At 45.9% G+C, this 16283-nt stretch overlaps 1 protein-coding gene and 1 non-coding gene across 3 annotated transcripts in view; both read left to right on the forward strand.

The window, feature by feature from the left end:
* GALNT10 (polypeptide N-acetylgalactosaminyltransferase 10) overlaps positions 1–16283 on the forward strand; it is a 215968-nt gene that overhangs the window by 62179 nt on the left and 137506 nt on the right. The window lies entirely within an intron of this gene.
* Positions 1847–1953, forward strand: LOC122701058. Its single transcript, XR_006342909.1, has one exon. It is a non-coding gene; the product is annotated as a U6 spliceosomal RNA (small nuclear RNA).

Here is a 16283-nt window from a genome sequence, read left to right on the forward strand (position 1 = left end):
GAGTTACAGCATGGCCCTATTAACTGCGTTAGAATGTGAGGTAGGGTGAAGGGGTGACCCATTATTAAACCACCGCATCTAGCCAATCAGCCTTAAAGAACTTGATATCAGAGGTCAGTAAAGATTCCTGACACTGTTAATTTTATTTTATGAAGCACCATTGAAACACACTGACTCATGCCTTCTCTCTGGTTTTTGATGGAGAAAAGGAAGAGATGAACTTTTGAAGCCTCCTAATAGATTTGCACTAAAGAGCAACCATTAGTTCAACCTGTTCACCTCATAGGTTGGGGACCTGGGAAACCAAGTCTCAGAAGGAGAGGGACCCGGCTCTTGGCCCCGTCCGACAGCATCACATGCTGCTGGTGATATCAAGGACCTCAGGGCATTTACTCAAAACCTGAAGTCCCCGACTTCTGGGCTCTTCAAGAGATGAAGACCTTAGGCATCAGAGTTCATTATTCCACAGCTCTGTGTTCAGCACCAAGGGAAAAAGTGTCCCATTGCCCTTCTCTCACCAGCCAAGCAGGGCCCAGGTGAGAGTTTTCTTCTTCATACCTGAGGCACATGACTCCCTCCACCTTGGTTGACCAGAGGGCCGTGGACTCAGAGTCATGTGTGATTTTCCCTGAGGAAAATTGTGAGCCCAGGATAGGGACTGTGCGTGGATTCCCCAGTACCTCTAACTTAGCAGTGCTCCTGTTTTGCTGTTGCTCATTTGTCGGTCTCTCCTGCACAACTGAAAGCTTGTGAGGAGAAATTCCTCCCTACTTGGCTGTTATGGTGCCCCAGTGCCTGACATGGAATATGCCCTGAAATGAATGAAGGAACCCCAGATCTGTAAGTCTACACCTTCAAAATGGGAATAACTTGACCCCCTTCTACCCTCTGCAGGGACAAGCAAGGTGACATATGCAGAAGAGCCATGAGGTGCCACAGAAATGGGAGGAGGGAGTTCATGGCGGTTACTGGCGGTCGTGTGACAGCACAGGCTATAGCTGTATTGCATTTAGCTCCTCCAGTTGAAAGACCCCCCTCATGTGTTCTTCTCCCCCACTTTATAGACGAGGGAGGGCTGCAGATAGGTTGAGCTACCTCCCAGCTTCATGCAGGGATTCCAAGGCTAAGCCGAGACCTGGCCCCAGGTCCCCGACTCCATCCTCTCAGCTCACTGCGCCAAGTCCTCATCCCTGCTGGAGAAGCTGTGGAGTATTTAATTAGCTAGTCTGTGATGTGCCGCCTGTCAGAGCTCATTACTGTGGTGGGGCTGGTGGGCGTTCCTCTCCAGATCCCAGCCCCTGTTGTAGTTCAGTGGCCCCAATTAACTCCAACACTTGAGGCAGCCCAGCTGCGCAGGTATCCCGGAAGGCCACTTGGAGGCGGGCACCCTGACCCCCCAGCACCCTGCGGACATGTCCTCCTCCACCTCAGCCTGACCTGCTGCCCTTCCCCTGAGCTCCCTGTTGATGCCAAATAGGAGCCTTACGATGTTTGGAAACATTTCCCAGTTCAGAGGCACAAGATCATTTTGCTCGGCCCTGAGCTGGGCTCTTGCCAGAAGTCCGAGCAGGCTGGTGTGGTTCTCTTCCCAGAGGCTAAGTGCTCAATGCCCCAGGCTGTCAGTGCTCCGGACAAGAGACGGGTGCGTCAGGATGCACCAAAACCAGGGGCGAATGGGGGCCTTCTCTGGACTGAACTCTGTTTTTAATCCCTTTATTTTATTATTAACACCAGGAAAGGCACAAGGAAGTTGGGGAATTGGTCCAGATGAAATCAAACGAAAAAGACATAGGAAGTAAACACGATGCAGAATTCATGATTCGATCTTGGTTTGAGGAGAAGACGGGTGCTCGCTTCGGCAGCACATATACTAAAATTGGAACGATACAGAGAAGATTAGCATGGCCCCTGCGCAAGGATGACACGCAAATTCGTGAAGCATTCCATATTTTTCAGAATATTGGAAATAAAAGCAAAACTAAACAAATGGGACCTAATGAAACTTAAAAGCTTTTGAGGAGAAGACGGCTATACCAGCAGTTTGAATACAGCCAATGGCAAGTGTTGGTAGAGAAATTAGAACTTTTATTCAGTGCTGGTGAGACAGAAATGATACAGCTGCTTTGGGAAAGAGTCTGCAGTTCTTTAGAGGTTAAACGTAGAGTTACTATTTGACCTGGCAGTTCCACTCCTAGGTGTGTATACCCAAGAGAAAGGAAGACTTACTTTCACACAAAAACTTGTACACGAATGTTCATAGCAGCCTTATGCATAGTAGACAAAAGGTGGAAACAACTCAGATGTGTGTGAAATTATGAATGGGTGTACAAAACTTGGTGCGTCCATACTATGGAATATTATTCAGCTATAAAAAGGAATGAGGTACTGAGCCATGCTAACTGAAAGAAGCCAGGTACAAATGCAAAAAAAAAAAAAGCGTAAAAGATTGGTGAGCAAATGTGGTCAAATATTAATCATTAGTAAACATAAGTGAGGGATGTACTGGTGTTCTTACTATATCTTAGAAGTTTTCTGTTGAAATTGTTCAAACTATTACAGGTTGACAAATAATATTTTTAAAAGGCAGGGTTGGTGGAAATTTTAGAGCTCCCAGAGGTTGAGGTAACTCAGAAGGCTTTCAGACTGTCCTCCTTCACCCTTTGTCTGTATCCAGGATGAGGCTGAGCAAACAGTTATCTCAGCCTTCCTTCTGGGGGAATGAACTACATTTCTGAGCAGCACAGACCCCCACTTGGCTGTTCTTAGGGAGTGCCCGAAACCCAGAGCCAAATACTGTGGGCCCACATTTTTGACTGTCAAAGTAGAGACTTTCTTCTGACCTCCCGTGGGCCAGAAAGGCCACCAAGGGGGCCTCTGCACACAGCTCCCTTCCTGATTTCGTTCTGAAGTGAAGCTGAGTTCTGTCTCCTGCATGGATAACACTAAATCACCAGCAAGCATGATTTCTGAAGAGGAGTTCTCAGTGAAGCTTTCTAAACCTGACATGTTCTTCTCTTGTTGGCAGTATTTAAATTTAGGGAAGCATGTACGGAATCTCGTCAAGACTTTTGTTTCTTGTCCCACTCTCCCAAGTATGAAAACAATCAGCAGGGTCTCAGGCGGTGTTTAGACTCAACCCTTCCAGAACAAATGGTGAGACTAGTCATCGAGAACGTCAGACCTGCAAGGGCCCGCGGAGCTGCCTGATGCCTTCAAGGCCTTCCGCAGGCAAAACCCGCCGCTCTCCCACCTGGTGCCCGTCCAGGAAAGAGAGTCCAAAGTGCTTGCAAAAAAAAAAGCCTTTAAACCAACAACTGCTTTTACAGTCTGCAGGCTGATTTTTCAATGTGCAGATTTGCTATGAATTTATAGAGTGTTTTGATTCTAAATTCACAATGTGCATCTTTAATGGCTCCAAGTTGGGATAATTTCATGCTGTTTATATCCTAGCAGCAATGGTTTATGCATATTTCCCAAGTTATTACCCTCCTAGGAGAAGAGTGAACAACCTCCTTTTACAAAAGACAGTCCCATATGTCCTGGTTTAGTGCATCTCTCTTCAAAGATCATTTTGCACTGAGACGTGAGGAAAGCATGACAGATGCTGGAGGCACCCACCCCACTTTGCAGTCAGGTGGGTTTGTGGGTTTCCTAGACCCTCATACCTAGCTCCCAGATGGCCCTGCATTTGAAAATCCCCAGTAAGGCACCTGCAGTCTCCTAGACTGTTTCTGTTGAGACATTTTTCAATCGAAGGGGAGGTTGGGGAAAGTTGCCCACCTCCCTCTCCTCCCATCAGGAAAGAACTTTGTTATTGTACAACAAGAGCCTTTAGAAAATGATCTCAGAATTTTCTTTTTGGGAATCCAGCCTGAGGAGGTAATCAGAAATGTGAGGCATATGGGATGTTTATTGAAACTGAAAATAATTTTTTATTATAGTAAAATACATGTAACATGAAAAAATTTTAATAGTGGAAAATTGGAAGCAATTAAACATCCAGCAGCAGGGGACATGATTCATCCATGTATTAGAATATAATTCACCCTTTGAAACCATTTTCAAAGAACTTTTAATAACAGGAGATTTCTCTTGACACAATGATAGGTGAAGAAAGCCAGTTCCAGACCTCCAATTAGGTCTTCAGATTTCAGATTTCAGACGTGTGCATTGAAACAAGATAAAACGGGTAACACAAAATTATTAACAATGGTTCTTATTGGCTAGTGGGATTGTGGGGGATTTTTTAAATTAATTTCTTTTATTTTGAGATTAATTGTAGATTTCACATGCTGTTGTAAAAATATTTCAGAAAGATCTGGTATTGCCTATACCAAGTTTCCTATAAAGGGTTTACTTTTTTTTTTTTCTACCTTTCTCTTTTTAAAATAATCTACAGTCAGAAAACAAAGACATGCACGAAAAATCTACAATTTTAGGGGAACGTAAAATTAAAGACTATTATTTTTTTAAATGTATTCATCCTTCTGAACAACCTTGCTCCCCTTTTTCTGTACCCATAGAGCCCTTTGCCTGGCCTTTCGGTTCACTGTAGATCTCAACACCTGCTAGTAGTGTAGTTAAGTGGATCCTTGCCTATGTATAGGTTTTCATACAGTGAGTTTACGTTGTAGAAACAAGACATACCTTCTAGAAGTAACAGATTTACTCAAACTCCTTGGAGCAGAGAGGACAGAAATGCAATAATTTTATATTAAAATAAAGTTAAAATAAGACACCCGGATTATAGAGTGGAAAGTAAGTTTTGAGACTTGAGATAAATATTTAAGACAAAGTCAAGTCACCATTTGAGAAGCACAATTAGTAGCTGTTGAAGAAATGCTTCTTGTATTCCGTTGTACCCTCTGCTTCTTCCACTGGCTTCTTGTCCCAGTGGGGGTTATCAGGGAACACACAGCTCTGTGGGAAATCACCAGAGCAGTGAATGATTGGAGTCACTCTCCTTAACTGAAGAAAAAACAGATATTTAGATGTTCTGTCTGCCCTAGGGCCAAATCTTACTGGAACACACACTGCCAGGGAGTCGGGGACCTGGGGTTGGATTCTTGACCCCAGTGTTGACCTCTGTGGTAGCCTGGCAGGACATCACATCCCTGGGCCTCATTTTCCTTACCAGCAGAATGAGCTGTTGAGACCAGACCACTGGTTGCTTAGGGCCCTGTAACTCTAAGATGCTAAGGTCAATCAGCCTGCAGCATATGACTTTACCAGGCTTCCCAAACTCCTTCCACCTAACTGAAAATGCAGACTGAACCTGTAAGGATTTTAGCATCCTCAGAAGTTAGTCTTCATTGATTTGAGTATGTCTCTGCCTCTTTGGTGGAGAAGGCAATGGCAACCCACTCCAGTACTCTTTTGCCTGCAAAGTCCCGTGGACGGAGGAGCCTGGCAGGCTTCAGTCCATGGGGTCACTGAGAGTTGGACATGACTGAGCGACTTCACTTTCACTTTTTACTTTCATGCATTGGAGAAGGAAATGGCAACCCACTCTAGTGTTCTTGCCTGGAGAATCCCAGGAACGGGGGAGCCTGGTGGGCTGCCGTCTATGGGGTCGCACAGAGTCGGACACGACTGAAGTGACTTAGCAGCAGCAGCAGCTGCTGCCTCTTTGGTGAACCTTCCTGTCAACACTTTTCTTGTCATTTTTTAAAAAAGGATCTAGAGAAAGAAGTTTGTAGATACTGATTAAGAGACTATCCCTCTCCCCCCCCCCTTTCTTTCCCCTAAAGATTATCTTAGGATATCAAAAGCAATTTTTATAGGCAGGTTGATCTTTTATAGGAGATGTGTTTACAAAGCATGAAATTAACAATTTTGCACAGTGCCAAATAATTGCCTATAACATGGTGACTTTTGTAGTAAGTTTGCAGCTTGAGCAGTTATTAGCAAGGTCAGATGGTACGTGCAGTAATGCAATTAGCAGACCTCATCACCAAAACAGGAGTTAGTCAAGTACCTTGTGAGGGAACACATTCTTCCTTCTGAGGAGTTCGCCCATGAAGTAATTTCAAATGTTGAGAGCAGTACAGTCTGTTCACGTTGCCGTCCAGCAAACCCTACAGTGCTATAGGGCCATTCCACTCCTGGAGCTTCAGGCGCCTACAAACCTACATACAAGGCTACACTCCTTGAGGGGCAGAAGAGATTCACCAAGGAAGGTCCAAGCACTTTACTGCTCACAAGAGGGCTGGCTTTACCTTAGACTAAACATCACATTAGAATTAGGGAGTACCAGATGGCTATTAAGCTCAATAAATGTTAGCCTCTCTGGGGAAGAGACAATAGAGCAGACACTTTTAGGCCAAATAGCTTGCACATTCCAGGAGCAATTTAGGATATCCTTAAGTTCATAAAGATGGCAACAGAATATTAAGTTCCATTTAGGAAAATCCACTCAAGGAGGCATGTTGGTGTGTGATTTTTGGACATGCATTGTAACTGGTAGTGTTAAGTGATGTATTAGATCAACCCTGAAATATCAGCATTGTAAGCCCACAGAAATCTGTTTCCCACTTATGAGTTACACTCCAGCCTAGGTCTCAGGAGCATTCAAAAGGGAGTGGGAAGTTGGGGGAAGTGAAATTATTGAGAGAATTTCAAGGAACTTGGCTAAATTTCATTTGGAAAAATATAAAGAATCTGAGGTACTCTGTCTTTTTGTGGCTCAGATCCAGGTGCATGGAAAGAAGGAAACTCTCTCTTGCTTTTTGTTCACCCAACTGGCAGACTGTGTACTCTAAAACAAAGGGAGCAAATAACTGTTTGAGATGTGCTCTACTGCCTAGCTAGAGATCAGATTGCAAAAATAAAGGGTACAAAACTTGGAGACATACAGACCTGGGTTTACCACTTGCTACATCTTTGGCTTTGGGCAAGTTACTAAATCTTTGTAAAATCCTGGCTGCTCTCTGCAACTTGGAGATCATAATTGCATCTACCTCACAGGGGTTGTTTTGAGGATACAATGAGGTGATGCACTGAGAAGAAATTGTTCCAGAGACCAGCACATAATATGCACCCATCATCCATCCTCTCTTTCCATTCACCCTGCTGACATTTATTGAGCACCTCTTGTGTCTGCTGCTGCCAGGTGTGAGCAAGCCAGGTGTTACAGTGAGCTCCTGCCCTTCTGGAGAGTATAACCCAGGCACAGATATGCATGAATTAAATAATCACTGTAAATAAAGATCTCCTTACTAACCTAGTGCTCTGAAGCATAGGACTATCTTGTGTTTTCCAGAAACCTAGATTAAGAAGTCAGGAAAGACTTCCTAGAGGAAATGGCATCTGAGCTGAAATGTGAAGTTCATTTGGTGGAGCAGGAACAGGGTGTGACAGGTGTCCTCAAGGAAATAGCTTGTGTGAAGGTCTCATAGTAGGAAAAGGAAGGTGCCTCTGGGGAACTGAGGAAAGTGATTAGAGCTCTGAGACCCAGGGAAGCACGTGTAAGATGGGTAGGAGACACGGGCAGAGGCCAGGCCGTGTAGAACCTGTAAGGCTATTAAGGAGTTTGGTTTCATCTGGGGGCTTCCCTGGTGGCTCAGACGGTAAAGAGTCTCCCTGCAGTGGGGGAGACCAGAGTTCAATTCCTGGGTCGGGAAGATCCCCTGGAGAAGGAAATGACAACCCACTCCAGTGTTCTTACCTGGAAAATCCCAGGATGGAGGAGCCTGGCAGGCTACAGTCCTTGGGGTCGCAAAGAGTTGGACATGACTGAGCGACTTCACTTTTCTTTCTTTCTTTCATCTTAAGAGGCTTGGGATTCCACTGGAAGTTTTTAAGCAGGGGCCCAAAAACTATTAAGCTACATAAATGTTGGCTATTATTGTTCCTTTCCAGGAACTTTTATCCTACATCCCAGTGTTAGCTCTCTTACAGGATCCTGTGAATACATAAGTTTATAAAAAGACTGTTGATCCATTTGGTGATCTGAGAGCAGGATTTGTAATATGCCAGAGCCACATGGTCCCTTAGCATGTGCTTCCTCCTCTGGGTGAGATTGGAAGGGCACCAAGAGCAGCCGGCATCAAGACTGAAGGGTGACACTTTGAGAACCAGAGCAGGGCCAAGGTGGGCATGGCCAGGACCACAAACTCTACAGGCTGAGCTGGGTAGACTTACACAGCCCATGCCAAGCTGCCTCCAGCCTCCAACAGTGGTTGAACAGGCTTATGGGGAGGACAGTGGTGCCAGGGAGAGAGGCTAGCAAGGTGAAAGCAAACTGGATATTGGCCTTAGAGAATCTGGGAGAGAGCTCAGGGCTGGATTGGCAGAGCGTAGAGGGCACTGGGCTCTGGGTCAAAAGACCAAGGGAGACTCCCAGCTGAAGGTAGGCCCTTGTCTGAAGGAAGAAGAAGAGTCTGGGCTCTGAAACTAGTGTACAAAATCCAAGTGTTGGACCAGCATGAGGATGCGAAGTCCCCAGATGTGGGGTCCAGCAATCCTACTCTTTCTCCTGCCAAAGGCTAGATTGATCCCCAAATCCAGGTGACTTGGTTGAGGCTCCTGGTAGTGATCATGTGATCCCAACTCTAAGAACAATACTGGACACATCCACCTGTGACTACATTTGATCTGGGGAGTTCTTGTCAGCTATCTGGTTCGAAACTGGAGCTCCTAGAAACTGCTGCCTAACAAAACTTGTGTTTCACATCTTTTGACCTTTGTCCGCTCATCTATTTCCTATAGTGAATCCTGAACTTGAGGTAGGAGAGTATGTTTTCCTCAGGCCTGACTTCTGTCTAGCTCCAATCTAGGTGTGAGACTGGATCACCAGTCATAGAACTACCCAAACTCAGCATCATTCTGCCAGATAACAAAGGCAGGACCAGACTGGAGAGGGCCTGGACCCACAGACTCAGCAGGCTTTTTAGAGATAAGAAGCAGATGGGTGGAGCGATTTCCTCACTGGTTTCATGGGTGACCCAGTTCAGAAGATGGTGAGGACTGCCTCCATGCATCTGTTCCTTCATAGTGATGCTTTCACATCCATGGTCACCTTTGAGCCCCCATATGCTGATGGAGTAGCCTGGGCAGCCGTTATCCTCCCCCCATTCAGATGAAGAAACTGAGGCCTGGTCATCAAGGGTCACATGTGACGTCACAGCTCCTGGAACATCAAGTGGCCAATTGGGGTTCAGCTACTAGGAGTGGCTTGTGTTGCTCAGTCTGTGTCGTAAAAAAGGGAGGGGGAAAAAAAATGAACTTGAACTAGAGACTCGATGGAGAAACAGTAGCCTGGACAAATATTTAAACCCTGGAACTGAGGGCAGGGCTATATGTAAAGTAGACAGTGCTTCATGTGGGGTTAACAATGGAGTCAGGGGCTTTTGGGGATGATTTTGGTGATTCAGGCTTTCCAAGTTCAAGGGCATGAACAAGTGTGTCTTGTGTCCATTTCCATCTGGTGAGGAAGCTCAAGTTAATACGTCTGTAAACTTTGCATTCTTTGAGCCCTGATATTTTGGGTTGGCCAAAACGTTCGTTCTGGTTTTTCCATAAGATTACACGGAAAAATCAGAATGAACATTTTGGTCAACCCAGTATTTCAGACAAGGGCCGCCTAAGTGCCACATGTCCAGTCATCTGTGACTCCTTTAGGAAACTAAAGTGCACACCAGGAGAGGGAAAGAAGAATTGAAAGCCACACCTGCAGGTAGAGTTCTCAGCACACTCAGGTCAGCCCACAGGGTATGTTCTTAGAAAACCAGCCTTCTGCAGCTGAAGACTGCCCTGCCTGCTCTGCCTCCCTCTCATGGGATTTTAAAGGCTTGTGAGATGAAATCGGAGAAGGCAATGGCAACCCACTCCAGTACTCTTGCCTGGAAAATCCCATGGGCAGAGGAGCCTGGTAGGCTGCAGTCCATGGGGTCGCGAAGAGTCAGACACGACTGAGAGACTTCACTTCCACTTTTCACTTTCCTGCATTGGAGAAGGAAATGGCAACCTACTCCAGTGTTCTTGCCTGGAGAATCCCAGGGACGGTGGAGCCTGGTGGGCTGCTGTCTATGGGGTCGCACAGAGTTGGACACGACTGAAGCAACTTAGCAGCAGCAGCAGCAGCAGGGAGATGAAATGGGGCCCTTCCCATCTGAGACAGCTGTCTTCTCAGGTCTCACACCTACCTGCCTTTTGAATAATCCAAATAATGCATCTTATAATTATGGCCTGCCTGGGAGCATGTTTCTGCCTCTTGAGTGATAGTTGAAGTTTCTTGGCGAGTGAATGCCGTCCACAACCAGCCTCTCTTTTCCTGCCCTGCTTCCTGGTGGCCCCTCTGTGGCCATCTTCCCCCCTACACTGGCCTCCAGGGCTGCCTGCCCACAGGACTTCAGTTATTTCACCAAGAAGGGTCCCCCAGAACGTTTAAGACTTCTTGCCTGTCCCAGGGCCACAGGGAGGGCTGAGCTCCACTGCAGAGGAGCCACGCCAATCTGATTAATGAAGGTAAATAAGGGCGTGATTGGCAGTGGCTTAAGCTCCTGGCAGGTAACCTAGGCAACAGCAGGAGTCTGCACCTCCGCTGGCAAGTAACATGGAATCAATTTCTTCATGCATCCATGGCCTTCTCTCATGCTCAAAGTCCAGTTCAGGAGCCTTGAGAAGGAGCTGGGCTATTGGATAATGCGGGGAGGGGAATTGCTGATCCCCTGCTGGGTCCTCTGAAGGAACATGATGTGAGCAGTGTAATTGGCAGACATAACATCACAGGCCTCAGGGTCAAAGGCAGCTCCCAGCTTTCAGCTTGAGCCTTGGTTTAGCCAGCTCTGTGTCCTATCCCAGCTGCTACGTCCTAATCAGTTTCTTCACCTGTAAAATGGAATGACAGTAATGGTGCTGCCTTCCAGGCTTGGTGTGAGAATAAGACCTGTAAATTGCCTAGCATAGCTTGTCCCATAGGACACCCTCTAAATGTTGGCCTTTGGGGTTTTCCTCTAGGAGAGAAAGAGGCTTGGGGTGCTCTGTCTTCTAATGCTCTCCCCTTTACTACCAGGAAGGAAATGGGCTCAGCCTAGAGATGGGTTCAGAATGGGAGGCAGTAGGAAAGGGGGCCACAGATGGGCATTGCCAGGAGAACCCCTGAGGTGCAAGAAGCAGACAGGAAGGTTGGGGGTTGGGAGCAGCTGCCTGAGGGCCAGGGGACCAGTGAAAATGTCAGCAGCACACCCTGAGGGGCAGTCAGGCTGTTGGCGGATCTCTTGAGGCCAAGGATAAGGAGATATTGCTCCTTTTAGCACTTTGGTTCCAGCCAGAGTTCCCGTCCAGCAGCCCCAACAGCTTGCTGAACACATACTTTTATAGGTGCTGTTCTTGACTTGAATGCAGGCCAGTTAAAAACGTGATTTTGGTTATTTTTCTATCATGTGAAACAAAGACCATAGGGAAATACGATCACATGAAAAAGACATGAAATTTTCCTGTTCAGTGAGTGAGGCCAGAAAATGCATAATGTATGGTTTCAGAAGCTGTAAGTAGATTAGGGAGAAAGTTTGCAATCTGGGAAACATTTAAGACTTTTATGCAAGTTATAAAGAAACAGAGGATTGCCAGGAGCTTAATGCCCAGCATATCCCTCAAACAAGCCAACCTCAGGGGCTCAGTTTCCTTGTTCAAAATTCTGGGAGGAATGCTCAGTATATGGTTAATCGTGCTTACCTCTAGGGAGTGGGTCTTGGGCTTGGGAGTGGGAAGAGATGTTTATTTTTCATTGTATATCCTTTTGACTTTTTGAATCTTTCACTTTGTGCCTTTATTATTTTTATAATTGAAAATCAAATATAGGGTTTGTCTTTAAAAAATGCAAGGAAGGGTTGGCTTGGATCATTGGTTTTCAAACTTATTTTTTACCGGTAGAACCCTTGTCATATAAGCTTACACAGAAGCCTAGTGAATGTAGGACAAAGAAGAAATTGGAGCCTTTCTTGCCAGGCCTCCCCTGCCCCCAGCTCCCAGTTGCTGCATCTTTAAGGGATCCATTAAACATAGTTTGGAAATAACAGGTCTAAATGATTTCTTCAATACCCCCTCTCCGAGTTCCCTTCCCTTCTGTTTAGTGATGAAGCTGGGGCATCCTAGCCCTGGGGTACAGGCTACTGCTATTTTTTTTTTTTCTTTCTTCTTTTTTACTTTATTTTTTTAATTTATTTTTTAATGGGAAGATAATTGCTTTACAGTGTTGTGTTGGTTTCTGCCACACAACAACTTAACTCACTCATAAGTACGCATATGTCTCCTCCTTCTTGAGCCCTCCCCGCCACACCCACACCCACCCCACCTCTCTAGGTCATCACAGAACACCCGCCTGGGCCCCCTGTGTCATATAGCAGCTTCCCACTAGCTATCTGTTTTCACTGCGTAGCTGCAGGCACTCCCTGCCCCTCTGAGGAGTCTGTCCCTGGGCAGGGGTTGGGGGGTTGGAACTGAGCTGTGCAGAGACTGTCGCTCAGACTCTGGGGAACAGGAGACAGGTCACCCTTAGATGCATTAAAATGATAGAGAAATGTTGTTAACAGCTGGGTTTTGCAGTTCTCGCAGGTAAATCTGAACCCAGGGCTTTGATAGGCAGGATGCTAAGGGGATGGTGAAATGGTATCAGATGGGAGAAAACTCATTCACCTTGTAAAAATGTGGTGGGGAATGTAGACCCACTACTTGTTTACACTAGGCATGTGGCGAGTTACTTAGCTTCTCCGAGTCTCTCGCTGAATCTGTAAGAAGGGGAAGTACTTGTGCCTACTTTCTAGGACTGTCGAAAGTATAACATGAAATTGTAAGTCTCAGTGCCTGACGTAGTGCTGTGCACACAGTAGGTGTTCAGAAAGTATTGGGAATACTAATCATCATCACCAAGCTCCTAGACAAGTCAGGAAATGGCCTTCCTGTTTCTTCCCGTGTATTAGTTAAACCTGTAGCCTCTCAGTACCTCAGTTTCCTTACCTGTAAATTCTGATTTGCTCAGGATGCTCAGGAATTGCAGATTGGTGGCCCGCTGGAGCAAATCTAGTGTGCAAATTTTTGTTTACCCAGGTAGTATGTTAAAAATCAAGAAATAGTCTCCAGAAATCTGAATTATCCAGACTCTCTTTTAAAAATGGAACATCTATTTCATTGGCACTCACTTGGTAATAGTCATCTGGTGCCAGAGTAGCCATAGCCTCCCCTTACACAGGCAAGCATTGGTTTGCGTTTTCACCAGACTCTATCCTCTATGTCATCTTATACGTGGCCACCCATCTTCACCTTTTGGCAGTTGAGTGGGAAAAGCCTAGACTAGAAGGTTTCAGGAATTCTGTGCCTTTATCATGGCTCTGCCACTTGTCCATCCCATGACCCTGAGTATATTCCTTCATATCCCTGGACCACATATTGCCATCTATAAAATGAGTGATTTGAGCTTCCAGTCTTGGCTTTCTTTGAGTGTTCTCTTTAGTCTATAAACATTTACTGAATCCCTTCTATATCCAGGAATTTTATCAGGCATTTAGGAGGATGCAGATATGACTAAGAACAGGTGTGGCCCAGAGATCTTTTACAGAGAGGCCGCCCCAAGGGTGGGCTGCAGAATGGCGTCAGTGCACACTGCAATAAACACAGGCATTGAAGATAAGCATTTAGAAACTTTTATGGCAATTGGACTTTGCCATGACAGCCAAGTGCATGCTTAGTGGACGGGTTTTGTTGAATATAAATCAGTTCATGTGTTGTCGAACTCATGGTGAGTTACAGGAGGCACAAGCTGCCTACTCAGTCCAGCTACTATTGCTGCTTAACAAACTGCTCCAACCCTTCGTATGTTAAAACAACAGCGGTCATTTATTTGCTCACAAATCTACAATTTGAGGAAGGCTGGACAGCACAGGGCACCTCCATTCCACACAGTGCCTATAGGCTGTGCCGGGGCCGGCAGGTCCACTTCCAGCCTGGCCCATTCACGTGGCTAGCAAGCTGGTGCTGGCCATCGCCTTTCCACAGGGACACTTCTTCAGAGCAGCATAGCTGGGCCCCACTGGCCAGTGTCCTAAGAGAACTAGGTAGAAGTGCATGGCCTTATTATGATCTAGTCTCAGAAGTCACGTTACATCTCTTCTGTCAGACTTTGTTGGCTGAAAGATTCACAAAGTTCTGCCTAACTTCAGAGGGAAGTTGTGGAAAGGTTCTAGAAGAACATGTGGGACATAAAATTTTGTTGCAGCTGCCTTTGGAAAATATAATCAGCCACACTGTATGGAGGTGTATTCATTTAATGAACACAAACTTAGTGTCTTCAAGTGATACACATTTATTAGCTCAAAGTTTTATAGGTCAAATGAGTCCAAGTTGACTCAACTGGGTTCTCTGCTCAGGGTCTCACGAGGCTGAAATCAAGGTGTTGCTAGTCTGGGCTCTTGTCTGGAGGCACTAGGAAGAATCAACTTCCAGGCTCATTCAGGTTGTTGGCAGATTCTATTCCTTGTGATTATAGGGGTGGGGTCCCCACTCCTTGCTGCTGTAAGCCAAGTGTTGCTCTCTCCTCCTGGAAGCCACACACGTGGCCCCTGCATCTTCAAAGCCAGCAATGCCACGTTGAATTCTTTTCACTCTTTTAATCGCTTTGACTTCTTATACTGCCAGATGGAGAAAACTGTTCCTTTTTGTGCTGCTAGATTATGTATGTCGTGCTGGATAATCTCCTTTTGCCATATAACAGAATGTAATCAGAAGAGTAATATCTCATCCTGTTCCCAGGTGCCACCCACACTCAAAGTGGAGGGGAGTATAAGAGGATGAGGGTGATTGGAAAGCATTCTTAGAATTCTGCCTACCACAGATGGCTTGGTTTTCAATGAATTAGAAATTAAAACAGTGGTTCTTCATCACAGATAGTTTGAAAGCACTGGTGTAGAACCCAGTAAAGAGGAAGGACATGTGTGCAAATGGATGTAATTTGAGACCTCAACGGCTTACTTCCAAAAGGAGAAGGGTACAGAGGTCAGAGGGAGGGAAGATTATTGTGTAAGTGAATGGGGACAGAATTAGAGTTTCTTGAGGATGTGGTGTTTGAACTGAGCATTGTAAGATAGGTGTGATTGGGCTCTTTAAAAAATAGGGTGGCAGACTTCCCTGGTGGTCCAGTGTTAAGAATCCGCCTGCCAGTGCAGGGGACACGGGTTCGATCCCTGGTCCGGGAAGATTCCACGTGCTGTGGGGCAACTAATCCTGTGCACAACTACTGAGCCCACAGCTGTAACAAGAGAAGCCATCCTGTTAGAAGCCTGCACACTGCAACTAGAGAAAGCCTTCACGAGCAAAGACCCAGTGCACCCCCAAAATAAAGAGCAAGTACAATTTTTAAAAGTAAAGTGGATACTTCTCTGACGGTCAGCTGGTTAAGACTCTGTGCTTCCATTTCAGGGGGCATGGGTTTGATCCCTGGTCAGGGAATTAAGATCCCACATGCCATGTGGAGTGGCCAAAAAAAAAAAAGGTGGCAGGATTCCAACAATTCTATTTCTCTTTGGCACCTTTGGATGCAAACACAGAACTGAACTGAATCTGCTGAATTCTCTCTAAGGTAATTTTGTCTCTTCTCTGTGACCACAAATAATACTGCATAACAAATTACCGCAAAGCTCAGTGACTTCAGGCAACATCATGTATGACTGCTTACAGGTCCACAGGTCATCTGGCTGGTTTCTCTGGCCTCAGCTGGGCTCTCTCTTGCAACTCTGATCGGCCATGGTGGTGGTGGCAGGTACACTGGGTGGCTGTGCTGGCCTTGGCTGGGCTCTCATAACTTTCAGGGTTGGCTGGCTGGCAGCTAGTCCTGTATAACCTTGATTTTCTTCACATATGTCTTCTTCCACCTGCCCCTCACCTCCTTCTAGCATACTAGCCTGGGCCCATTCCCTGAGAGCAGACTGAAGAACAAAAAGAGGGGAAGAGTGCAGGTCTTAGAAGTTTAGACTCAAAACTGGCGCACTGTCACTTCTGCCTCCTTCTTTTGATCAAAGCAAGTCTCCAAGCCTGCCCAGATTCAGAAGTGGGGGGAACAGACTCCATTTCTTGATGGAGGAGCCACAGGATCCCATTGCAGAGGGTGTGGACACAGGGAGGGGAGGAGAACTGGAGCCACTTTTTCAGTCTATACCACAGTCATCCTGAGAAGCCTTTCTAAATTTTCTAGAAGAAAGCGACAAGAGCCCCTCCCAACTTCAGATCCATTGTTTCTCAAGCTAAACAAAGGCTCTTGGAGAAGTTTATATATGAAAAACCATTTGGAAAAT

This window comes from Cervus elaphus, chromosome 9, assembly GCF_910594005.1.
Source record: "Cervus elaphus chromosome 9, mCerEla1.1, whole genome shotgun sequence".
In the NCBI taxonomy this organism is placed as follows: domain Eukaryota; kingdom Metazoa; phylum Chordata; class Mammalia; order Artiodactyla; family Cervidae; genus Cervus; species Cervus elaphus.